Raw genomic sequence first — 22892 nt, 5'->3', positions numbered from 1 at the left:
CTCTCCAGTTCCATCCACATTGCTACAAAAGGCCATATTTCATTCTCGTTGCCATGTAGTATTCCATTGTGTATATAAACCACAATTTCTTTATCCATTCATCAGTTGATGGACATTTAGGCTCTTTCCATAATTTGGCTATTGTTGAGAGTGCTGCTATAAACATTGGGTTACAAGTGCCCCTATGCATCAGCACTCCTGTATCCCTTGGATAAATTCCTAGCAGTGCTACTGCTGGGTCATAGGGTAGGTCTATTTTTAATTTTTTGAGGAACCTCCAAATTGTTTGCCAGAGTGGCTGCACCAGTTTGCATTCCCACCAACAGTGCAAGAGGGTTCCCATTCTCCACATCCTCTCCAGGATCTATAGTCTCCTGATTGGTTCATTTTAGCCACTCTGACTGGCGTGAGGTGATACCTGAGTGTGGTTTTGATTTGTATTTCCCTGATGAGGAGTGACGTTGAGCATCTTTTCATGTGCCTGTTGGCCATCCTGATTTCTTCTTTAGAGAAGTGTCTATTCATATTTTCTGCCCATTTCTTCACTGGATTATTTGCTTTTTGGGTATGGAGTTTGGTGAGCTCTTTATAGATTTTGGATACTAGCCCTTTGTCCGATATGTCATTTGCAAATATCTTTTCCCATTCCGTCGATTGCCTTTCAGTTTTGTTGATTGTTTCCTTTGCTGTGCAGAAGCTTTTTATCTTCATGTGGTCCCAGTAGTTCATTTTTGCTTTTAATTCCCTTGCCCTTGGGGATGTGTCAAGTAAGAAATTGCTGTGGCTGAGGTCAGAGAGGTTTTTTCCTGCTTTCTCCTCTAGGGTTTTGATGGTTTCCTGTCTCACATTCAGGTCCTTTATCCATTTTGAGTTTGTTGTTGTGAATGGTGTAAGAAAGTGGTCTAGTTTGATCCTTCTGCATGTTGTTGTCCAGTTCTCCCAGCACCATTTGTTAAAGAGACTGTCTTTTTTCCATTGGATATTCTTTCCTGCTTTGTCAAAGATTAGTTGGCCATACTTTTGTGGGTTTAGTTCTGGGGTTTCTATTCTATTCCATTGGTCTATGTGTCTGTTTTTGTGCCAGTACCATGCTGTCTTGATGATTACAGCTTTGTAGTAGAGGCTAAAGTCTGGGATTGTGATGCCTCCTGCTTTGGTCTTCTTCTTCAAAATTACTTTGGCTATTCAGGGTCTTTTATGGTTCCATACAAATTTTATGATTGCTTGTTCTAGCTTCGAGAAGAATGCTGGTGCGATTTTGATTGGGATTGCACTGAATGTGTAGATACCTTTGGGTAGTATTGACCTTTTAACGATATTTATTCTTCAAATCCATGAGCACAGAATGTTTTTCCATTTCTTTATATCTTCTTCAATGTCCTTCATAAGCTTTCTATAGTTTTCAGCATACAGGTCTTTTACATCTTTGGTTAGGTTTATTCCTAGGTATTTTATGCTTCTTGGTGCAATTGTGAATGGGATCAGTTTCTTTATTTGTCTTTCTGTTGCTTCATTATTAGTGTATAAGAAAGCAACTGATTTCTGTACATTGATTTTTGTATCCTGTGACTTTGCTGAATGCATGTATCAGTTCTAGCAGACTTTTGGTGGAGTCTGTCAGGTTTTCCATGTATAATATCATGTCATCTGCAAAAAGTGAAAGCTTGACTTCATCTTTGCCAAGTTTGATGCCTTTGATTTCCTTTTGTTGTCTGATTGCTGATGCTAGAACTTCCAACACTATGTTAAACAACAGCGGTGAGAGTGGACATCCCTGTCATGTTCCTGATCTCAGGGAGAAAGCTCTCAGTTTTTCCCCATTGAGGATGATATTAGCTGTGGACTTTTTATAAATGTTTTTTTTGGTGTTTAAGTATGTTCCTTCTATCCCGACTTTCTCAAGGGTTTTTATTAAGAAAGGATGCTGAATTTTGTCAAATGCCCTTTCTGCATCGATTGACAGGATCATATGGTTCTTCTCTTTTATTAATGTGATGTATCACATTGATTGATTTGCGAATGTTGAACCAGCCCTGCATCCCAGGAATGAATCCCACTTGATCATGGTGAATAATTCTTTTTATATGCCGTTGAATTCGATTTGCTAGTATCTTATTGAGAATTTTTGCATCCATATTCATCAGGGATATTGGCCTGTAGTTCTCTTTTTTTACTGGGTCTCTGTCTGGTTTAGGAATCAAAGTAATGCTGGCTTCATAGAATGAGTCCGGAAGTTTTCCTTCCCTCTTTATTTTTTGGAATAGCTTGAAAAGGATAGGTATTATTTCTGCTGTAAATGTCTGGTAGAATTCTCCTGGGAAGCCATCTGGTCCTGGACTCTTATTTGTTGGGAGATTTTTGATAACTGATTCAATTTCTTCACTGGTTATGGATCTGTTCAAGCTTTCTATTTCTTCCTGTTTGAGTTTTGGGAGTGTGTGGATGTTTAGGAATTTGTCCATTTCTTCCAGGTTATCCAGTTTGTTGGCATATAATTTTTCATAGTATTCCCTGATAATTGCTTCTATTTCTGAGGGATTGGTTGTAATAATTCCATTTTCATTCATGAGTTTATCTATTTGGGTCATCTCCCTTTTCTTTTTGAGAAGCCTGGCTAGAGGTTTATCAATTTTGTTTATTTTTTCAAAAAAACAACTCTTGGTTTCATTGATCTGCTCTACAGTTTTTTTAGATTCTATATTGTTTATTTCTGCTCTGATCTTTATTATTTCTCTTCTTCTGCTGGATTTAGGGTGTCTTTGCTGTTCTGCTTCTATTTCCTTTAGGTGTGCTGTTAGATTTTGTATTGGGGATTTTTCTTATTTCTTGAGATAGGCCTGGATTGCAATGTATTTTCCTCTCAGGACTGCCTTTGCTGCATCCCAAAGCGTTTGGATTGTTGTATTTTCATTTTCATTTGTTTCCATATATTTTTTAATTTCTTCACTAATTGCCTGGTTGACCCACTCATTCGTTAGTAGGGTGTTCTTTAACTTCCATGCTTTTGGAGGTTTTCCAGACTTTTTCCTGTGGTTGATTTCAAACTTCATAGCATTGTGGTCTGAAAGTATGCATGGTATGATCTCAATTCTTGTATACTTATGAAGGGCTGTTTTGTGACCCAGTATGTGACCTATCTTGGAGAATGTTCCATGTGCACTGTAGAAGAAAGTATATTCTGTTGCTTTGGGGTGCAGAGTTCTAAATATATCTGTCAAGTCCATCTGATCCAATGTCTCATTCAGGGCCCTTGGTTCTTTATTGATCCTGTGTCTAGATGATCTATCCATTGTTGTAAGTGGAGTAAAGTCCCTTGCAATTACCACCTTCTTATCAATAAGGTTGCTTATGTTTGTGATTGTTTTGTATATTTGAGGGCTCCCGTATTTGGCACATAGACATTTATAATTGTCAGCTCTTCCTGATGGATAGTCCCTGTAATTATTATATAATGCCCTCCTTCATCTCTTGTTACAGCCTGTAATTTAAAGTCTAGTTTGTCTGATGTAAGTATGGCTACTCCAGCTTTCTTTGATTTCCAGTAGCATGATAGATAGTTCTCCATCCCCTCACTTTCAATCTGAAGTCTCTTATAGACAGCAAATAGATGGGTCTTGTTTTTTTATCCATTCTGATACCCTATGCCTTTTGGTTGGCGCACTTAGTCCATTTACATTCAGTGTTATTATAGACAGATATGTGATGTCTGTAGGTTTCATGCTTGTAGTGATGCCTCTGGTACCTTGTCTCACAGAATCCCCCTTAGGATCTCTTGTAGGGCTGGTTTAGTGGTGACAAATTCCTTCAGTTTTTGTTTGAGAAGACCTTTATCTCTCCTATTCTAAATGACAGACTTGCTGGATAGAGGATTCTCAGCTGCATATTTTTTCTGTTCAGCACATTGAAGATTTCCCGCCATTCCTTTCTGGCCTGCCAAGTTTCAGTACATAAATCTGTCACTAGTCTTATCAGTCCCCCTTTATATGTTAGAGCATGTTTATCCCTAGCTGCTTTCAGAATTTTCTCTTTATCCTTGTATTTTGCCAGTTTGACTATGATATGTCATGCAGAAGATCGATTCAAGTTACGTCTGAAGGGAGTTCTCTGTGCCTCTTGGATTTCAATGCCTTTTTCCTTCCCCAGATCAGGGAAGTTCTCAGCTATGATTTCTTCAAGTACACCTTTGGCACCTTTGTCTCTCTTCCTCCTCTGGAATCCCAATTATGTGCATGTTACTGCGTTTAATTGTGTCCCTTAGTTCTCTAATTCTCCCCTCATACTCCTGGATTTTTTTCTCTCTCTTTCTCAGCTTCCTCTTTTTCCATAATTTTACCTTCTAATTCATATATTCTCTCCCCTGCCTCTTCAATCTGAGCTGTGGTCGCCTCCATTTTATTTTGCAGCTCATTTATAGCATTTTTTAGCTCCTCCTAACTGTTTCTTAGTCCCTTGATCTCTGTAGTAATATTATCTGCTGTCCTCTATACTTTTTTCAAGCCCAGCGATTAATTTTATGACTATTATTTTAAATTCATTTTCTGTTACATTGCTTAAATCATTTTGATCCGTTCGTTAGCTGTCGCTAATTCCTGGAGTTTTTTTTGAGGAGAATTCTTCCGTTTCATCATTTTGGGTAGTCCCTGGGGGGGCTCCAAACTGCAGGGCTCTTCCTCTGTGTCTGTCTGGAGTAACTTGCATTGGTGGGCAGGGCCGCAGTCAGACCTGATGTCTGCCCCCAGCCCACCGCTGGGGCCGCAGTCAGACTGGCATGTACCTTATCTTCCCCTCTCCCAGGGGTGGGACTCACTGTGGAGTAGTGTGGCCCCTGTCTGGGCTACTTGCACACTGCCAGGCTTGTGGTGCTGCTTCGATGGGATCTGGCATATTAGCCAGGGTGGATTCGCAAGGTGCACAGGGGCGGGAGGGGCAGACTCAGCTCACTTTGCCTTTGGTGGTCCGCTTTGGGAGGGGCCCTGCAGCACCAGGAGGGAGGCAGACCCTCTTCCGTGGGCCTCTCGTCTACGCTTGGCTCTGGAGAGTCCGTTCTGCTAGTCTTCCAGCAGTTTTCTGGGTTATTTAGGCAGATGTGGGTGGAATCTAAGTGGTCAGCAGGACGCGGTGAGCCCAGCGTCCTCCTATGCTGCCATCTTCCTGCCAGCACTCCTGTATTTCTGGAATTTTCTATTTTCAAAATACTTCCTCACACATCTCTTAACCTCACAGTAACTTCTAAAATGTATAATTCAAGCAGCCAAAAGAGCCTGATGGGCCCTCAAATGGTGTCCATTGACAATCAGAATGATATAATAAGCTGGGCCTGCTCTCTCTGTCCACACAGTAAGTCCAGGGTCATCTTAAGACGCTCAGGGAAATCCGGAAGGGATTCCATTGTCCTTTCGGCCTCCACCACCAAGGAGATCTGTTTTAAAGTCCATTTGATCTGATATAAGTATTGCTACCCCAGATTTCTTTTAAAATATATTTGCTTGGTTAATATTCTCTATCCCCTCACTTTTAATCTACATGTGTCTTCAGGTCTAAAATGAGTCTCTTGTAGGCAGCATATAGATAGGTCTTATTTTTGTTTTGTTTTTTTAATCCATTCCATCACTATATGTATTTTGCTTAGAGTGTTCAGCCCATTCACATTCAAATAAACAACTGATAGGATTATATTTATTGCCTTTTTATTACTTTATGGTGGTTTTTGTAGTTTTTCTCCATTTTTTTCTCTGCTCTCATATCTTACGATTAGCTGGCTTTCTTTACTGATATACTTGGATTCCTTTCTCTTTATTTTTTGCATATCTATTACTGGTTTTTGATGTGTGGTTAGCAGTTTGTATATAACATCCTTTGTGTTTAACAGTCTATATTAAGTCGATGTTTGCTTAAGTTTGAACCCATTCTTTACTCCTCCCCATGCTTTAGGAATATGGCATCATACAGTATATCCCTTTTTTTTTATTCCCTTGACTGATTTTTACAGATGTACTTATTTTTACTGCGTTTATGCTTCCCATTTTGCTTATTCGTGCTTATGGTCTTTCCTTTCCAGTCTAAGAGTCTCCTTTAACATTTCTTGTAGGTCTGGCTTAGTGGTCATGAATTCCTTTAACTTTTGTTTGTCTGGGAGACTCTTTATCCTTTTATTCTGAATGATAGCCTTGCTGGGTAGAGTCTTCTTGGCTGCAGATTATTTTTCTTTTCAGCACTTTGTTTCTTTTTTTTTTTTAATGTTTGTCTTTCTCTCCCTCTCAAAAACAAAGAGTGTAAGCCAGAGAGGGGCAGACAGAGGGGGAGACAAAGAATCCGAAGCAGGCTCCAGGCTCTGAGCTGTCAGCACAGAGCCCAACGTGGGGCTTGAACCCACGAACTGTGAGATCGTGACCTGAGCCGAAGTTGGAAGCTCAACTGACTAAGCCGCCCAGGTGCCCCTCTTTTCAGCACTTTGATTATATCATGCTACTCACTTCTGCCCTGCAAAGTTTCTGCTGAAAAATCAGCTGATAGCCTTATAGGGTTTCCTTTGTATATAACTGCTTTTTTTATTCTTGTTGCCTTTAAAATTCTCTATCACTACTTCTTTTGACATCTTAACTACTATGTATATTGGTGTAGACCTCCTTGGGTTGATTTGGTTGGGAGATCTCCGTGACTTCTTGATCTGGATTTCTGTTTCCTTCCCTAGATTAGAGAAGTTTTCAGCTATTATTTCTTCAAATAAATTTTCTGCCCCCCTTTCTCTCTACTTCTTCTGGGATCCCTGTAATGCAAATGTTATTACACTTGATAATGACCATGTGTTCCCTAGTCTATTCTCATTTTGCATAATTTTTTTCTCTATCTTGCTCGACTTGATTACTATTTTTTTTTCAATTTTTTTTTCAACGTTTTTATTTATTTTTGGGACAGAGAGAGACAGAGCATGAACGGGGGAGGGGCAGAGAGAGAGGGAGACACAGAATCGGAAACAGGCTCCAGGCTCCGAGCCATCAGCCCAGAGCCTGACGCGGGGCTCGAACTCACGGACCGCAAGATCGTGACCTGGCTGAAGTCAGACGCTCAACCGACTGCGCCACCCAGGCGCCCCTTGATTACTTTCTATTATTGTATACTCCAGGTTGCTGATTCATCTGCTTTGTCTCATCTATTTATTCAATCTAGTGTATTTTTAATTTTATTTATTGTGTTCTTTATCTCTAATTGGTTATTTTTTATCTCATTGTTAAGGGTCTCACTGTTTTCCTACACTCTTTTCTGAAGCCCAGTCAGTATATTTATGATCATTACTGTAAATTATCAGGCATATCACTTATTATTATCCCATGCTGTGATTTTGTTCTGATCTTTCGTTTGGAACATATTCCTCTGTCTCCTCATTTTATCTAACTCTGTGTCTCTTTCTGTGTGTTAGGAAAAAGAGGTTTGTCTCTTGCACTTGAAAGTAATGACCTTATAAAGAAGAGGTTCTATAGTGCCCTGTTGTGCAGTGTCCTCTATTCACCAGAACTTGATGCTTCAGGGTTGTCTCCTATGTGTGATACATACCCTCTACTATTGTGGCTGAGCTGCTTTTTCCTTCAGTCATCTGCGGTGGTTCTTTTTGCCTGTTGCAGATAGTGTTTGGTCCTTGTGGTGTTTGTGGGTCAGTCTGGGGATACCTTGGGCTTGAGTTGAGTTAGACCAGGTATTTGCCAGAGATGCAGTAGTACAAAACTGCAGGGCACTTTCCTTGTGTTGTCCCCTGAGAAGCTTTTGTTGGTGGGTAGGACCTCCAGCCCACTTCTGTGGCCTGTATGGCTAGTATGTGTGATTATATTTCCATTTTTCTAGGGCAAGAATCACTTTGAGTGGGTAGGGAGGGGAAAAAGAAAAAGAGTCACTTTGGAGTGGTGCTGGCCACTATTGGGGCTGTTTGCACACTGCCAGACCTGTGGCACTGCCCTGTATGGTTTCTGGCCAAGAGCATATTAGAGAGGAAAGATCTGCCAAAGCACAGCACAAGGGAGTGGGGCGGCAGGCTGGCAGTGCTAATAAGTTAGGTAGTGGATGCCCCAAATGGTTTTGTGTTTATACTGGGAGTGAGGGAGGAAATGGCACCTGCCAGTTACTTTGTTCCTGGGGGACTTCCCCAGAAATTTCTGTATCTCTGGGACACACTTTGAGATTAGTAAACAATTCTCCCTCCCTTATGCTCCAAGAATTTTTCAAACTCTGCTTCTATGTTGTATCTTTGTGGCCTGTTTGTTGTAATGTCCCTTTAATGGCATGAAAGGTTTCCTTTTATTCTCCCAACTCTCCTAGAGCCTAGCCCACTAATTTTTTTTTTTAATTCCAAGTTTTACATTCCATTGGTTGTAAGAACTCACAAAATTCAGCCCCTCTAGTTTTCAAAGCCAAATGCTATAGGGAATCATCTTCCCTATGCAGGCTTCCCAGTGTGCGGATCTGTTTCTCTCCCTTCTCCATACCCACAGTGTCCCTCCTTCCCACAGAAAGTCCAGTGAGTCTATTTAGTTCCTGTGTCTTTGCCCTTCTTACACTCTTTGATGTGACCTCTTCTCTACACTTAGTTGTGGAGATTATTCGGTCAGTCTTTGGGTTATCTTCTGGGTTATTTACACTGATGTTAGTGTTTTCTAGTTGTATCCATGGGATGAGGTGAGCCTGGGGTCCTCCTACTCCACCATCCTCCCCAAAAGTCCCTAAATCATTCAGGTTTTTAAAGTTAAATTTTAGAAATCTTTGCCTTTTTAATTTTCCTAGTGAGTTTGTCTACCTGGTTATTTGGTTCCTTCAGCATTGTCCTTTTGATATATGTCATTAATATGGAGATGTCAGCTAGTGCTATATTCTGCCATGTGTCCTTACCCCATATGTTCTTATTTCTCATTTGCATGATTTCCTCAACATGTTCCTGACCAAAGAGCTACTCCATTAGCTACTGCCCATTTAGTCTGAGAAAAGTTATACTTCATTCTGATTCTCATTAACAGACTATTCAATCACCTATTTTATGACTATTTGTTGAGCATATTGTGCTGATTCTTCTGAACCTGATTCTGTTGGGGTTAGACCATCATTAGTCCTCAAGGCCATGAACAGACAGCATAATTCAGATGGTGTCATGGAGGTGATCCATCTATAGACCGTGTATTGTTGAGCCATAGGCAAGGGTGCTCCTGATTGCCCAATCACCTGAGCTCAGATGGGCTTACCCTTTGAACATCTGGCACCACTACTGGCTTTGCTGAGATTAGCTTAGCTTATGCAGAGGGTTGGTCCTCCGTCCATTTGTCCTGCCTAGAAATATGCCATTTCCGTGATAAGAGTTTATGGTCAGGAATAGTTTCCCTCTGTCCAGAGTCTGCTTTACCCATTCCAGAATAGGCTGTTGTGTGAAGTATAATTCATTTGTTTTTTGTCAGTGGCTCTGTATTTTGTAGGGCCTCATGGAGTACCCAGCTGAGCTTTTCAATTGGCTGGTATGCAATCTATGTTCTTTATGACTGGGTCTGATATTTTTCTGCCTTCAGGGGACCTACTCATGCCTAGAAATTTTACTGTAGCTTGGGATCCTTGGTCATTACTTGGATTCATATGGATGGAATTAAATTAACTCTATTTTTTACCCTTTCTGTTCTTTCAAATTATCACATATAAGGATATCATTAATATGCATAATGCTGGTTTGTAGGTGTTGTGTTTTCATCAAAGCCCTGAATGTCTTGTGTTAGATGGTTGTGGGCTCTTACTGAGCTGTTAAGGTATCCTGTGATACCCTAGTAAACTGATATTGTCTGCCTTCCCATGTGACTGCAGTCATGGGTTGGCTTTCCTCACCAATTAGAATAGCAAAGAACATGTCAGATAAATCTATCACCAGGTAATCAGTTCCAGATCCAGTGGTGATATTTATGATAGCATCTATATATGAGAGTGCTCCCTCAATTTGGGAAGAGTGTTTAAATTCCTATAATCTACTGTAAATCTATATGATATGTCTGGCTTTTTAATGGGCCAGATTGGGTTAATATATGGCAAAAGAGTAGGCACAGTAATTTATTTATGAGTTCCTAAATGTTTACCTTGATTTTTGTATGTCCTATCATCCATTCCAAAAATGTTTAATTTATTTTTTAATTTACATCCAAGTTAGCATATAATGGTATAATGATTTCAAGAGTAGATTCCAGTGATTCATCCCCTATGTATAGGGCCCAGTGCTCATCCCAACAAGTGTTCTCCTGTAAGCCCCTCACCCATTTAGCCCATCCCCCACCCCCAATCCCTCAGCAACCCTGTTTGTTCTCTATATTTAAGAGTCTCTTATGTTTTGTCCCCCTCTCTGTTTTTATTTTTGCTTCCCTTCCCTTATGTTCATCTGGTTTGTATCTTAAATTCTCCATATGCGTGAAATCATGATATTTGTCTTTCTCTAATTTCGCTAAGCATGATACCCTCTAGTTCCATCCATGTAGTCGAAAATGGCAAGATTTCATCCAAGAATGTTTTCTAAACTGCAGCCTATATGGCATTTAGCTGTAATGAGGTGGCCTATATCTATCTTCCATTGCTAGGAATGTAGATACCCATGTCCCTGGGGTTAATTTTCCTCCTAATTCTTTAATAGTCCCTTTTTATTGTCAAAGAGTTTTCTAAATTAGTAGGATATCCTTGTATCAATGTTACTTGGGAAACTTTAAGAACATAATGGCATACTGTAGTTATTTTTATTTACAAAAGGGTTGACATGGCCAGTGTAGCTTATGGGCAATTGCCTCTGGCTTAGGCCTAGAGACAGAGACTGCTGATAGGGTTTTGCTCTCTTTGGCACTCCCTGGCTTGCTTATTAATGGGATTAGGTTTCATAAAGGAGCTAGTGTTTACAATAAAAAGGTTAGTGACTCCAAATGTGGGTTTATATTCTGTAAGTCTATTTACTTAAAGGTTTGGTTGTTTCCATTTCTCTAAGACTGTGTGTAGTTTTTGAGGTTTCTATTTGGATTTCTATTTTTATAACTTGTTTTAAAGGGTGGTGGTCTAAATGGTTTCAGAGGCTAATAGGACCTTATAACTGTAGATCTATATGGTCTATTTTGATTTGATATATTGTATCAGCCTGTTTTGTCTGTTTGTGTGTGTGTGTGTGTGTGTGTGTATGTGTAAGCCATAGTCTTTATCTTGACTTAGTTCCTCAGTTGTTCTTATCAAGCCAATCAGTCCTGTGTTTCTGGCACCTGCAAAGACTGTGAATAATCCTGCTCTGTCCTGCAGGGTGCAGCTTTTAGACTGACCTTTTAAATTTGTTCTGTTGCTTCCATAAGTAATGGTGAGGGTATCTGCCCCCTATCATTAATCATAGTTAATAGCCATCATTTTATTATTAATAGTTTCCCCTGCTGTTTTCCATAGAGATGTTTTAGGGAACGTATATTAGGTATAGGCCATTTTAATCTCTAGGTTGCTGCTCCCTAAGTATCTTTGCAAATTAGTATTATTTTCTCCAAATGCTCTAAGGTGTTGTTTCAATTTAGCGTCAGTGGTAATGAGTCCAAGTTGCACAATCTCTGTTCCAATAAGGACCATGTTTTGTTTTTCTTTGGACCATAAATCTAATAACTGCTGAGCTTGTGTCCATTTCAGTTTGTTAGAATTCCATTCTAATGTTTGTCATTTCTTGTCTAAGCTCGCTCTTCAGTGTCTCTGATTGGTTCCATATTCTCATTTGTTTTAGTTTTGTCTGTTTTCACAGGCCTGGCTTTTTAGTTAAATTTACCAGGGTCAAAGGGGTTAAAATAATCCTTTTCCTGGGGTGTGGATTAGTGTCCTTAAGAGAAAAGGGACTGGTTTCTTCCTGCTCTGGGGATTACTTTCTATGCCAACACTTTCCTCTCTACATCTGTTACTCAATTCTCCTAATAAGAGCACTGGAATGTTTTCCTCAGTTATTTTCAATATAGGCTAGAACTCACTGAAATGGGTGATCAGGCCAACACCTGGAGTTTAAGTTTTATAGGTCTCCAGGGATCTTTGCAATTAAATATCACTCAAATCATCTCGAGCAATTTTGTAGGGTGAATGAGTGAGGCATAGTTACCATTGTATTTTTTGTTGCCTGATGGGGTCCCATGCTTCTCTAGGAACCAGGACCCCAAGGTGTCTCCAAATGGAGGATACCCTGTCATGTGCTTTTAGCTCCTCCCCTGCAAATCAGTTGAAAAATCCACAGCTCTGTCTTTAAGCAGAATGTGCCACTGTGGATAGTTAGGCCTTTATGCATTAGGGTTGATGTCTTGTACCCCCCCATGACCCTCCTCCTATGACCTAGCCTCATCCAACATTGCCCTGTTTTATGTGTCTGGCTACCCTGACCTGTGCGGCCTGTGCCTGTACAACCCCCACTCTGTCACCTGGCCTTCAGGCCCAGGGAACTCTGGGTGATCCCCAACCCCTTTAATGGCCTCAGAGTGCAGCAAGCCCACCCCTTGAACATTAAGTGGTAGATTTAAACTGGCAACAGTCTGTCGCAATTTGGACTGGTTGTCTGATCGGGTCCTGGGCTTTTCCAACAATGAGGGCTCCCACAGAAGCCCCTGGTTTAAGCTGGAAGCTAAAAGGTTGGCTTTAAGAGATACCCGGGAGTCTTGATTACAGGTAAACCTGGGACCTGTTTATGGGGATTGAATGTTGCCAGTTTAAATTTGTCACCTCAGATTCATGAAGGGTCGTGGCGTGGATTTATTTCTCCCTGGAGGCTATGCAGGTGGCTGTTGACAGGCCCCAGCTCCAACCACCTGGAGGGCTCCTGGTGTCTCAGGCCAGCTGAAGGAAATGAACTGCACATGAGTGTGTTGCACAGTTTAGGGTAGCCGGGGACTTAAAACATACCCATGGTCTTGAGAGGCTGGGTCACAAGAGAATCTCTTGAAGAAAAGACATATGTATATATGCAAAGCTAACCTAATTCACTCCCTGAAGGCAGAGCTTGAATTAATGGCCTGCATTGGTGGGGCAGGTCTGGGGTGCTGGCCATGGTATCATCTAATAAGAGGTTCCTTCAGTCTAAGGTTGCAGAAGTCCCAAGCTCTCAAACATCAAGCCCAAATGGGGACTGTTGCCAATCACCGGCTGCTGCTTCCAGGTGACTTTCATGGTGGGCCCACAACATAGCAGAAACTGTGTCATTATTTGGGAAAGGTCCAAGCTCCATGGGTCTAAAGGAACTGAATCCCTCAAGGAACCTGAAGGAGATAAATTGCGAATACCCAAGCCACGCAGGTCAGGTAAGCTGGGAACCTGGAAATGGGCACGAACGGGAGAGGCTGTGGCACAGGAACAGGATCTTGGAGACCTAAGGCATCTGCTTCATTCCAAGCCCTAACCTACACAAACATGCATATTCCCCCAGATGACATCACTGAAAGAAACCGGACTGCCTTGCCAGGGTGGGGCTGAGCAAACTAGATGAGGTACCCTTCAGTAAGAGACACCTGGGAGCCTTGATTGTTGGAGAGGCCCAGGATCCAATCAAGCAGCCAGTCAAATATGTACTGACTGTCACCAGTTTAAAGGTGTTGCCACAGAAGGTTTTTGAGGGTGGGATCCCTTTGCCCTGGAGGTTATGTAGGTGGTTGGGAACTGGCCTGAGTTCCGCAGGCCTGGAGGGCCACAGCTACCCTCAGTGGGCTAATGGGCTGCAGACTAAGCAAACACCAGCTATGCAGGTCAGGGGACCCAGGGACCTGGAACTGGATAACGTTGGGAGAGTTCAGATCTCAAGAGTGGGCTTTTGAGGATCCATGGCATCTGCCTAATTCTAAACCCTAACCTACACAAATGTGCGTATTCCCCCTTAAAGGCATCGCTGGAAGAAACAAGACTGACTTTCCAGAACAAATCCAGTAATCAAGACTCCCAGATGTCTCTTCTTGGAGGATACCCCATCAGTCAGCCCGTCTACACCTTGGCAAGGCAGTTCAGTTTCCTCCAGCTCTGTCTTCAGGGGGGAATACGCACATTCATGTAGGTTAGTGTTTGCAATTAGGCAGTTGCCTGGTACCCCCTACAGCCCATTCCTGTGACCCAGCCTCCTGACACTTGCCTTTTAACAGGTCCCTGGCTTCCCTGACCTGTGTGGCCTGTGCTTGTGCAGTTCCAGCCTTGGGCAGCATAGAACCTTCAGGAATGTGTAGTACCGGTTGTCCCAAACTACCTACATGGCCTCCAGGGCAGAGGGAACCCTCCTCCTGAAAATTTTTCTGAGACAGCAGCATTAAACTGGCAAGTCTCCATTCGGTCTGGCTGCCTGATGAGGTCCCAGGTTTACCAGTGGAGGGGCCCAGAGAAGGCCACCCACAAATTTCCACAGTGAGATATTAATTATTTTGAATTAAAGTTACTTTAAAAATGGCCATTGACCTTCCTTTGTCGCCTGAAAGCAATGAATACATCTCCTGTGTGAAAGGGACCCTCCCTGTACCAGAAGGAGGAGAGATATTCTTCTCATCAGAAAAAAGGTAATTCAGGGCTGAAAAACCCTCTATAAACAAACTGTGTCACTTTTACTAATTTATTACCTCAGCGCAAATCTTGTTTAGAATTCTTTACTAATTGAAGCTCTTGAACATAAGTTTTGTTTGTCCTGTCCATTCCTCACAGATTTATATTTCTTTGTCTAAAACATGTAAAACCTACATGCCTTCGTCATTGATTTCTTAGGGCCTCTATGCACACATAATTTGACTTTTTTTTTCTTTTTTTCTCATGTGAATCTTCTCATGTCAACTAAAGGTAGAGAAAAAATTTTCTTCCCCATCAGTTGGCGTAGGGGTGGGACAAATTTCCCAGACTGGATACTGTTTGCTTTGAGGCTGCTGCAGCTGAGAGATGCCAACACATCTGATCAACAGCTGGCAGAAGGTAAGAATCTTTACCACAATAGCTTTCTGGTTCTCTGCCTTCAGTGTCTGACAGAGCAAGAGTGGGGAGAGTCCTTTTTCTCTAAATTTAGATTAGCAGAAGAAAATATTTGCGTAACCAGTTCTTGGACTTAGCAACTCTTGTAAATTTGATGGACTACTCTTGGTTGGAATAATTCAACTCCTCCTAGAGATGGAATAGCTTTTTTGCTTCATGAAAAAGAATTACTATAGGGAAAGAATGCAGGTATAGGTCCTTACAGGTATAGGTCCTGCTGTTTGAGCCAGCATCTGTTTGGACAAACTTTGCTGTGGGTCCTCTATGAAAAAAAAAAAAAAAAAAAAATCCACAAGGCTTTTCCTTTTGTCTGTCTTTATATACTTGAGAGCTTGGCTTTGTGACTGGTGAGAATATTCCCTCTGGTCTCCATCATCCAGAGGATGCACCATCTGAGTGCACCTTGGTGGCCAAATAGGCTGTTTAAAGGTACACAGTTATTGGGGCGCCTGGGTGGTGCAGTCGGTTAAGCATCCGACTTCAGCCAGGTCACGATCTCGCGGTCCGTGAGTTCGAGCCCCGCGTCAGGCTCTGGGCTGATGGCTCAGAGCCTGGAGCCTGTTTCCGAATCTGTGTCTCCCTCTCTCTCTGCCCCTCCCCTGTTCATGCTCTGTCTCTCTCTGTCCCAAAAATAAATAAACCTCGAAAAGGTACACAGTTATAAGCAACATTCTTTTTCTGGCCATTCCAGCTTTCAGGGGAGTTTCTCATAAGGGGTCCCAGCCCATAAAACACAATTTTCATCTCAGCCTTTGTTGCTTGTTATGTTAGTGCTGGAATGTACCATTCCAGTAGTGCCTGTTCAGTGTCATGGACTAGCATGTCTGTGACTGGAGAGGTGTCATATTTTCACAGGAGACCAGAGAAACTATCTTGATGACACCATTCTTACTTCCGGTACAATGAAGGCCTTTGTTTTCTTATACCATTTTCGGGCAAAAACTTTTCAATAATGAGGGCCAAGGGTACCTCTGTGTCCATAATCTCAGACTGGAAAGTTGCCTCAGGGTCTTTCCGTTAAAAAAATGTTTATTGGTCTGGGTCATCAGTAAGATTAAGAAGATCCTATTCATCAATGGCCAGATGATGGATCCTTTAAAGAAAGAAAAAAAGCTTTATAGAATGGCTGGTCTTATGGACTCCTTTAATAAGTCTAATTTCTGATTTTTCATTTTAATATCTACATTCAATGTAAAGTTTCCTTCTCAAAATCTCTGGCCTCCAACTGCTTCTTCCTCCAGGATTTACAGAGAGCACTCTGGCCTAATATTTAGGCCAAATTATACAGGTTACTCATGTAAATCCTGAAAACCAGAAAGTAAATTTAGCAGAAGGTGGTCCTTGTAATTCCTTCTACTTTTTAGGGCTCTGCAATCAGGCTCTCCTGGCTTCAGGCATTCTCATGCATTGTCCTTTGCACATATATCCTAAACTCCCCACTAAAAAGAAATTCGTGTCCCCTGGACAGCAAATCTTTTAGAAGATCCTACCAAATTTAGAGAAAAATTAGAAAGATTCATGATGATTCACAGCACCCCATCACAGAGAAAACAGATGACGAAAATTTCTCCTACGCCCTCCTACAAATCATCAGCTAAAGGCCAATATTCAAGGCCAAGGCAGAACTGTGTAGTCAAAATGCTGTACACAGACTTTACAAAGGCATAAATCTTTTCAATCTCCCTGACAGAAAGAAGTTAGAAAGGTGGGTTAGTCCCTTGATATTCAGGTTGTAATTACAGTTCTTGCCTTGCAAATCCCTACAGAACCAGAACTGCAAATCTAGAAAAAAGGTCAAAACCCACCTATTTTACCAATCCCCAAAGTGACCTATTCCTCTCAAAATGCTTGTAGATATTATAAAAGATCAGGACATTGGAACAAAATTGAGCTGTCCTTAAAGCACTTACAAACTTAGATTTCTTCTCTGTCCCTTAAAGTTACAGATATCGTTGTGTCTTTGAAGTGTAAACACAGCCCACAATCTCTTGAAAATGAAAAAGAAAAAAATGGAAGGAAAGAGGCCTTGTTAAAAATACAAAGTGCAATTAGTACTCTTGCCCAAACTATAGATCACAGCTTCTAGAAGATTACTTCCAGGGACAAATACCAGTCTTAAAAGACCTCTCCAAAAATAGCAAATGACTTGAATGATCTGAGGAAATTAATATTCCCCCTACGATTCAAAAACTGGTAAGTTTTATATTGTTTTAAAACCAAGCTCTGAGATGTATTTGTCTATATGTATATGTGTGTATGTCATTTAGAGGTAGGGTATTTTTTTGTTCCTGTACGTTACTGCCAAAATTAATTTGTAAAACAACTCTATTTAACGAGCATTTGTATAAATTTAGTATTCATAAACTCTCCAAAATAAGATACAAACTTAATCCAAATAAATTTCAGGTTCATATGACCTGGTAAATATTTGGCATTACAAATAATTTAAGGTTTTTGAGTTAATTAAAATAGACCTGTAAGTGAAAACATCTACTCTGCTCAGTTACTAAAAGTTAAATAATTTCATATTATTTAGGCTGCAAAATTTTTCAACAACAAAATAGCTTGGGAGAATGGTTAATTTTGTCTGAAATCTCATGAAGTTTTTGTGGATGATCTAAACATAACTGTTAAAAATAAGTAAATTGAATACCTGTCAAGTTAAAAGGCTTTTAGGTAAACTTTTCAATGGTTGCCCAATGTTTTTGATAACCTGAAACTTTAAAATTTTGTTACAGGATGAGTTAAGTTAAATTCATTGAATATCTAGATCATTTCCAAATAAGATAAAATTAAATATTAATTACTGAATATAGGTTTACTTGGTTTTGGCTTCCTTAATACAGAGAAACTAAAGATACATTTGGATCGGTTACTAAATATTTTTGTGCTTCATTGAAAGATTGTATTATAAAGAAGCACACGTTTCTAGAAATGTATTCATAAATTTGCCAATCTAAAAAATGCTGGCGTAACAGATTCACACTACCTAGATTTTACTAGAAATTAAATTTTTAAGAGTTAAGAAGTCTAATACACATGAGTATATATAAAAAATAATAAGGGAAACATCTCTAGTAAAATGTGTGCTTTTGGTAGAAGAAGGTATGAGGAATGGAAATGCATTTTTGGTTGGAAAAAGAAAGTAATCTTGTCCTAACATGAGGCTGGTTATTTAAAAAGGAAAAACTTAGGACAAAAATCTGAATATAAAAGAGGAAAGTTATAAAAGCTTTGTGAAAAGGGAATCCTTAAAGGAATTGTAGATTAAGATTAAAATGAATTTCTTTAGGGGCACCTGGGTGTCTCAGTCAGTTAAGCGTCCAACTTTGGTTCAGGTCATGATCTCAAGGTTCGTGGGTTTGAGCCCTGTGGTGGCTTTGTGCTGACAGCTCAGAGTCTGGAGCCTGCTTCACATTCTGTGTCTCTCCTTTTCTCTCTCCCTGCTCTTCCCCCAGTTGTGCTCACTCACTCTCTAAAAAATAAACATTAAAAAAATTTTTTTAGTGAATTTACAGGCTCTGGTTTAAGATTGTGATGTAAGATCCTGAACTCACCTCCTCCGCAGACACACCAAATATACACCTATTTCTAGAGTAATTCCCTCTGAAGAACTGAGGGCTGAGAAGCTCCTGCACAATCAAAGACTGAGAGAAGGGCAGGAAAGATGGAGACACTGGAAGAAAGGAACTCTCACTTTGATGCTATAGATTGCAGCAAGGAGGAATAGAACCCAAGGGATTATGAGCAGATCTGTTTGCCTGGGGCACAGAAAAAAACAAAAAAACAAAAAACTGCAGTTCAAAAGATCAACTAGAATATAAAGGAACTAGCCCTAGAACCCTGCCCTGTGATGAGGGGTGTTCTGGAACTCTGTGGGTCCAACAGGCTGCTGAGCACCTTGGTTTACATTCCCCAGCCACCCTGATAACGCAGATGGAAGCAGCGTCCAGAGCCATAGCTGTCCTTCTATGTCCTCAGTGAACCCTGGGCCCCTACCACACACCAGCCCCAGGTCCCCTGGGTACTGACAGAAAGCTGTGGTTTCAAGAGCAGCTAGAATATAGAAGATCCAGCCCTAGAACTCTGCCAGATGGAAAGAGAGTGGTTGGAACTCTGGGTCAGAGGGGCTGGCGAGTACCACCGTTTATGTTCCTTCTCCACCTTGGTAGAAAGGATGGAAGCAGCGTCCAGGTGTCTCGGCTGGCCTACCACCTCATGGGCCTGGAGCCCCTAGCCCACACCTGTTCCAGTCATCTCAGTAAAGTGTCCCCAGTGCAGTGCACACCAGCCTAGCCCTGGGCAGTGTTTACTACAGCTCCAGCCATGTCACCAAGGTGACAGAGAGGTAAAGCATGCCAGAACACTCCAGAACCATACCACTTTGGCTCCAGATGACTTGTAGGGCACCTCTGGTGCAGAGCACTCTGGGACCTCCCAGCTTAGGCCTGCCTCTGCTTCTGCTGACCCACCAGGGCACCCCTTTTGCTGAGCACCCTAGGACACCCCAGCTTGCACCCATTTCAACTTTATCCATCCTTCCAGGGCACCCTCTGCACAGAGAACCCTGGGACCACCAATCTCATGCCCACATCAGCTGTGGCCATCCCACCAGGACAGGCCCAGGATGGTATACCCCAGGACCCCCATACCAGCCAACCAGCCAAAGTCACCAGGCACACATAATCTACATAGGGGTTGACCATACACAAGACCACTTTCTCAAGTTTGAGAAGTAGCTGTTCCATCTAATTCAAAGAAGCAAACACAGAAAGTCCGGCAAAATGAAGGGATAGAAGAATGTGCTCCAAATGAAAGAACAAGGCAAAGCCTCAGAAATAAAACTAATGAAATGGAGATAAGCAACATGCCTGAGAAGACATTTAAAGTCTCACTGGACTGGAGATTATAAAGATGCTTATATTATAAGCTTTATATTATAAAGATTATAAAGCTGGAGATTATAAAGCTGGAGATTATAAAGAAGCTTATATTATAAGATGCTATATTATAAGCTTATATTATAAGGATGCTCACTGGACTGGAGAAAAGAATGGAAGAACTGAGTAAGAGCTTCAACAAAAAGATGGAAAACATAAAGGAACTAATCAGAGTTGAAGACCACGATAACTGAAATAAAAGTACTCTAGAGGGAATCAACAGTACATTAGCAGATGCAGAATAATGGACCAGTGATCTGAAGTCAGAGTAATGAAAACTCCTAAGCTGAACAGTAAAAAGGAAAAAAAAAAAATTTTTTTTTAATGAGGATAAAGGATCTCTTGGACAACATCAAGTAAACAAACATTTGCATTATAGGGGTCCCAGACAGAGAAGAGAGAAAAAGAGGCAGAAAATGTATTTGAAGAAATAATAGCTGAAAACTTCCCAAATTTGAGGAAGAAAACACATCCAGATTCAGGAAGAACAGAGTTCTAAACAAGATGAGTTCAAGAGCCTCCACACCAACTTACATAATAATTAAAATGTCAAAAGTTAGGCCATCTTGTGTCCCTGTGTGTACCTGATGCCAACTGGTCCACCCAAGACCCCTGAGTGCCAACCCTGGGTCCTATTTCCACTCCAGCAAGATGAAAGAAACTATCACGAACCAGGAGAAAGTCGCCAAACTGCAAGCAAAGTGTGCATTGGTGGAAAGGGAGCTGCTCACTGAAAGAAGGTGGTTCATAGAATGGCTACAGCAGATGATACAAAAAAAAAAAAAAAACTTCAGTTTTCCTTAAAGAAGTTAGGGGTAAACAATATCTCTGGTATTGAAGAATTGAATGTGTTCACAAACCAAGGAGCAGTGATCTACTTTAACAACCCGAAGTTCAGGCAACCCTGGCACTTTCACAATTACAGGCCACGCTGAGACAGAGCAGCTGACAGAAATGCTACCCAGTATCTTAAACCAACTTGGCGTGGACAGTCTGACTAGTCTAAGAAGACTGGCTGAAGTGCTGTGCAAACAACGTGTAGCTAGAAAAGGGCCACTTGCTACAGGAGAGGATGATGATGATGAAGTTCCAGATCTTATGGAGAATTTTGATGAATCTTCCAAGAATGAAGCAAACTGAATTGAGTCAACTTCTGAAGAAAATAAAGCTTGGAGTGACTGGGAGCTGCTATTTTGTATTGTGACTGCTTTTTAAAATTTTGTTTATGGCTCTCATAAAATTAATATAGATAGCTAATATTTTTAAACCCAAGCCCTTGGACATTGCAGCTCTGTTCGGTTTTGACTTACACACAATTCATTCTTTGCAGCTAATTAAGCTGAAGAAGCCTGGAAATAAAGTTTGAAACAAGGTTAATAAAGTTCTTTGCCCAATTTAAAAAAAAGTCAAAGGTTAAAGATAGAGACTTTTAAAAGCAGTGAGAAGCAAAAAGTTATGTTCAAGGGAAACCCTATAAGGCTGTCCAGCTGATTGTTTTCAGAAGAAACTGTGCAGGCCAGAAGGGGGTGGCATGATATATTCAAAGAGCTGGAAGAAACAAATCTACAACCAAGAACACCCAGCGAAGTTACCATTCAGAAGTGAAGGAGAGGTAGAGTTTCCCAGACAAGCAAAAGTTTAAGGAGTTCTTTAAGGAAAAAAGAAAAGGCCATAATTAGAAGAAAATTATGAGTAAAACTATGTAAAATATGACAACAGACACATAAAACATGGAAGGGTAGTAAAAATGTTCTTTTAGAATGTGTTCAAACTTAAGTGACCATCAATTTAATATAGACTGCTATAAAGTTAGAATGTTATATATAAATCTCACAGTAACCACAAACTCCAAAACCAAACAGGACACTACAGAAATTAATCACAAGGAAAGAGCAATAAAAGAAAGGAATACAGATCTACACACACACACACACACACACAAGAAGCCAGAAAACAACACGATAGCAGTAAGTACATATCTATCAATAATGACTTTAAATGTTAATAGTCTAAATGCTCAAATCAAAAGACATAGGGTGATGGAAGGGGGAGTAACAGTCAAGTCTCACCTATCTGATGCCTACAAGAGACTCCATCAGACCTAAGACACCTACACAGTGAAAGTGTCATCAAAGGATGAAAAAAGATATTTCATGCAAATGAAAGGGAAAAAAAACCAAAAAACCAAGGTAGCAATACTTATACCAGACAAAATACACTTTAAAACAAGAGACAAAGGGCATTACATAATAAGTGATCAATCCAACAAGAAAATATAATAGTTGTAAATATGCACTCAACATTGGAGTACCTAAATAGAGTAAATATTAAGAAACATAAAGGGAGAAATTGGTAGTAATACAAAATACTAGGGGACGTTATCATCCCAATTACATCAATGGATATACTGTCCAGGCAGAAATCAATGAGAAACAGTGTCTGAGTGACATATTAGACCAGATTGACTTTAAGAGATAGAGAAAACATTTTATCCTAAAGCAGTAGAATACACATTCTTTTCCAGTGCACATGGAACATCCTCCAGGAGAGATCACATATTAGACCACAAAACAAATCTCAATACATTTAAGAAGATTGAAATTATATCACACATCTTTTCTGACCACAAGAGTATGAAACTTGAAATCAATCACAAGGGAAAAAAATGAAAAAAAACACAAATACGTGGAAATAATATGCTACTAAATGACCAAGGAGTCAATGAAAACATTAAAAGAGGAAATAAATACATGGAAATAAATGAAAATGAAAACAACAGTTCAAAATCTTTGGAACACTGCAAAAGCAATTTAAGAGCAAAGTATACTTATAAAAGGATAGAGTCGCACCTCAAGAAACAAGAAAAATCCCAAATAAACCATGTAACCTATACCTAAAGGAACTAGAAAAAGAACAAACAAATCCTAAGGTTAGTAGAAGGAAGGAGATAATACAGATCAGAGCAAAATA

The 22892-nt window shown here is 40.5% G+C and overlaps 1 pseudogene; it reads left to right on the top strand.

Moving 5' to 3' along the window:
• The window catches only part of LOC125155819 (transcription factor BTF3-like), a 38818-nt pseudogene extending 16736 nt beyond the window's left edge, over nucleotides 1–22082 (top strand).
• Nucleotides 22083–22892: the final 810 nt, after the last annotated feature.

Source organism: Prionailurus viverrinus, chromosome F1, assembly GCF_022837055.1.
Source record: "Prionailurus viverrinus isolate Anna chromosome F1, UM_Priviv_1.0, whole genome shotgun sequence".
In the NCBI taxonomy this organism is placed as follows: domain Eukaryota; kingdom Metazoa; phylum Chordata; class Mammalia; order Carnivora; family Felidae; genus Prionailurus; species Prionailurus viverrinus.
The sequence above is the reverse complement of the archived record's forward strand: the minus strand, read 5'-3'. Positions and strand labels throughout refer to the sequence as shown.